At 33.1% G+C, this 4,001-nt stretch overlaps 1 long non-coding RNA gene across 2 annotated transcripts; it reads left to right on the forward strand.

Moving 5' to 3' along the window:
- Positions 1-702: 702 nt before the first annotated feature.
- LOC109583105 (uncharacterized) lies at positions 703-1,708 on the forward strand. Of its 2 annotated transcripts, XR_002185369.1 has the most exons (3): positions 703-824; positions 1,311-1,359; positions 1,604-1,708. It is a non-coding gene; the product is annotated as an uncharacterized LOC109583105 (long non-coding RNA). The 2 variants fall into 2 exon arrangements; XR_002185368.1 differs by lacking the exon at positions 703-824 and having other exon boundaries at positions 1,140-1,359.
- The last annotated feature ends 2,293 nt before the right edge of the window (positions 1,709-4,001 follow it).

The raw sequence follows: 4,001 nt of genomic DNA on the forward strand, positions 1-4,001 counted from the left end.
GAATTTGGACTTTGGAACTTTGTAGCTAAAATTAAAAATCCAAAGTTTAAAGTCTTCATATTATTGAAATTTGAACATCAAATACTAACTGTAAAATTACACAATATAATGCACTATGGCATATTGGCATTATCATTCTAATTGCAACCATTCAATTTTTAGGATTTTTGAAAATATTATTTTATGCTTGACTTTCTTGAATGAGACAATATGTAACTTTGGAAATTTGCAAATTCAGAACTAAAATCACAAATCCAATGTTCTAAATATTTATGCAACTGAATTTTACTCCTAAAACACCAATTGTAAAATTACAAAATGTTTTGTACATATAGTTATTGGCATCACCATTTTACTTACAAAAATTAAATTTATTAGGATTTATGAAATTATTATTTTACTCATAGCTTGCAAAATGTCAATTGTTTAGACATTAGATTATTGAGTATTTACCATAATATCTAAATCTCAAACATTTGGAAATTTAAACGGCGGGAATATACACTGACCTGCACTGACCCCATAGGGTCCCTTTTTTTGAGGGCTGTAAATTTTGCAAGTTTGCCGAAAAATCCATAAATTCACGGATTTAATTTTTGCAAATTTATGCCGTCTGCCATCTTGTACTGTAATAATTTGATTTTCATGGAATTAATTTTTGCAAATCTTCAAAAAGTTGCGAAATCCACAAAATTTACAGCCCTAAAAAGCACCCTATGGTATATTTAAAATATTATCTATCATTCACATATTCAGCAGTGGTATTCCTGTATGATATGATCTTGTTGAAACTTTAATAATGTGCAGTAGAGAAGATTGTCATGGTGAGTTGCACATAATGATGTAGCTTCATGATGTGTTCTATTATCTATAAAACAGATTTTGGAGGCGTTTATGTAGCATTTATGGTTTTATGTGGTTGCATTCTTGGAACTTCATTCATGATAGCTGTATTATGTATTATTATGGCATACTGTTTACCTGGTTAATTTTGTGTGAAATTAATATTCATGCTGGCTCAAATCCACTAAAATTAATTCTACTAAGTTTTATTAACATCAAATGAATATTAACAAAATATTATTATTTTGTAAATTAATTCTAATGTTTAAACAATAAAAATTTAAGGCCACGAAATAAAGCAGCTGTACATCATACTGTACATTGTTAATTTTGTGAATATAAATTGCATCTTGTTTTCATTTTATATGAATATACAGGCATGTACATGTACCACATTATATTGCATTGTCACTCTAGCAGTACAAGTAGTGAACTCTTTCTTTATGTTCTTCCGTTTTATCTTGTAGAGATTTGAAGCCTGAGAATCTTCTCATTGATCAGCATGGCTATGTTAAAGTTAGCATAATTATTATTGTGAAATGACAAACAAGTAAATTTATTATTATTTTTTTAAATTTATTGACAAACTATTAAATAACAAGTAAATTACCGTATTTTACCGTATAAACGTCTGGTCCAAATAAATGCTAATAATTTGCTATTGTACCGATTAAACGCCCAGGCGTTTAACCGGTAAAATACGGTATATTTTTTAATATTTAATTTTAAATCTTGAAATCTAAATTTTTAATTTTTAAAGGTAACTGACTTTGGTTTTGCAAAGCGTGTTAAAGGTAGGACTTGGACCCTTTGTGGTACTCCTGAGTATTTGGCTCCTGAGATCATCCTCTCCAAGGTAGATACACATTTGCTATTGGTAAATGCATAATATATTATATTGTACTACTAAGAAATGAATAACTAACAATGCATGATAGTTTAATGATGATAGCAATATCATACTAATGGACAATAACATTCTCTCTCCCCCTCTCTTTCTCCCCCCTCTCTCCCTCCCCCTCTCTCTCTCCCTCTCCCTCTCTCTCTCTCTCCCTCTTCCCCCTCTTACTATTATACATCATTCATGATAACTATTTCTTTCTAGATTGATGCCCCATTTGTTCCCAAGACTAAAGGTGCTGGTGACCCGAGTAACTTTGATGACTACGAAGAAGAGGTTCTTCGCATTGCCGCAGCCGAGAAATTCCCCAAAGAGTTTGCAGACTTTTAGCTTTAGTGTAGCCTTAAAACAGTGGAGATGCATGTTATAATAAAATTCTCACGACGAGAATATCACATAGTATTATTAAGCTTTATTTTCTCTCTTTCTTTTTGTTCATTAGTTGATGTGTGAGTGTGTTATTATTGCTAGTGATGGCATTATACTGTAGAGAGACTCTTCCAGTCTTTTATGCACTCTTTAAGTTGTGTTCACAGATATTTTCCTTAATACTTGACACATTGTTGTTGTTATTTAATAATTGTTGCTTTATCTGTACTCTTTTTTTCTCCTATTAGTCACTTGTATAGTACATTTCCTAGTTCCATAATATCCAAAATAATTATCCTTAGAAAGCTGTTTTTTTTAGGATAATAATTTTGACTTACTATATTAATTTGATTTGCAAGGAATCTATTTTGTGAAAAAATCTGCTAAGGGTTGTAAACTTTTGGTGCCTCTTGTGAACTTTCTAGCAACCACTTTTTCAACTATGAACTTTCTATGAACTATTGCACACAAAAACTATGAACTTCTTCCAAATACAGCATTAATATGTTTAATTACTTAATAAACATATTAATTATTAATAGGCCTAGTTAGTTAACTTCAATTAGTAATTTGTAAATCAGGGCGATTAAAACTCTCAAAAAAGCACAAGTAAGGCTTAATTTTTTCTAAACTTTCGATGAACTTTTAAAATTTTGAAAACAATTCAATAATCATAGATATTAGAGTAAATGAAAGGGATTGGAAACGGAAGCGTGGGCGTGGGCAAACCATAGATATTATACACCGAAACCTCCATTCATTTGTATTGTTGCTAGGAGGGTTGGGATTTTTTGACCGATTTTGGAGTAAAAATCTTTAAAACTGGTGTTTTCTTGCTTTATTCTTGAATAACTCCAAGAGAATACAATTCATGCAAACAAAACTCACACACAATACTAACCAATGTTTATGCTTTAATTGCTTTTTATTAATGTTTTTTGTTCAGTAAATCAATGCAAGTGTTAGTAGCTGCGTCACTCTTTTTCCCCCTCTGAGAGACTCATTTGTTCTTGAGCTACGAATAAGTATAACTATTTTAATGAGCTTGAAATCTCCTATGGAATGAGCTAACTTGCATATTGATACAATGAAGCTTGAGTGTTTTACGAACGATAAAGTGTTTCAAAAACAGGCGACTTTGTGTACCTCTAACCAGGGGCGGATCTAGGATTTAATTTTTGGGGGGGGCAATGTGAGATGGGAGGGGTAATTAGGTAGTGTGGTCAACTAGACTTGTGCAAAACTTTTTGGGAAGTAAAAATTATGAAGACTAATTTGCTAAAATGAGCTCCTTTGTGGTTTAAAGATTGTTTACATAGTCCAGTACTGCAGCTGCTTCACAGTTTACATAGGTAAACCAAAGTTTATATTACTCCAGAAAATTTTTGGGGGGGCATTGCCCCCCCTGGCCCCCCCATAGATCCGCCACTGAGAGTACTTTTACCAGCTCCAGGATTACCCACAAGGAGGACGTTAACATAAGAATCAATTGGATGAGATGATTTTATACCACCAAACTTCTTAAAGACAGAAAGAGTATCAGTGCGACCTCTCTCCTTAGCTAGTGTAAATGGTGTATCCCCATACTTGTCTTTAGCCAATGGATCACATTTACCAGTTCCTAGTAAATATTCAGCAGCTGCAGAACTACCACAATAAGCAGCCCAGTGAAGAGGTGTCCGCCCCAGCCACCTGCCAACAGCCATTGGATCACAGTGACACTCATCAATGAGATATCTCATCACATCAACATGATTGCCTACTGCAGCATAATGAAGACAAGTCCAATCCAAACCACCTTTTTCGTGTGGGTCACAGTGATATTTAGTGATGAGATCTTTTGTAACATCTAACCAGCCATTCCTTGAGGACAAATGAAGTAGACCGT

This window comes from Amphimedon queenslandica, unplaced genomic scaffold (genome assembly GCF_000090795.2).
Source record: "Amphimedon queenslandica unplaced genomic scaffold, v1.1 AMPQUscaffold_13328, whole genome shotgun sequence".
Classification (NCBI taxonomy): domain Eukaryota; kingdom Metazoa; phylum Porifera; class Demospongiae; order Haplosclerida; family Niphatidae; genus Amphimedon; species Amphimedon queenslandica.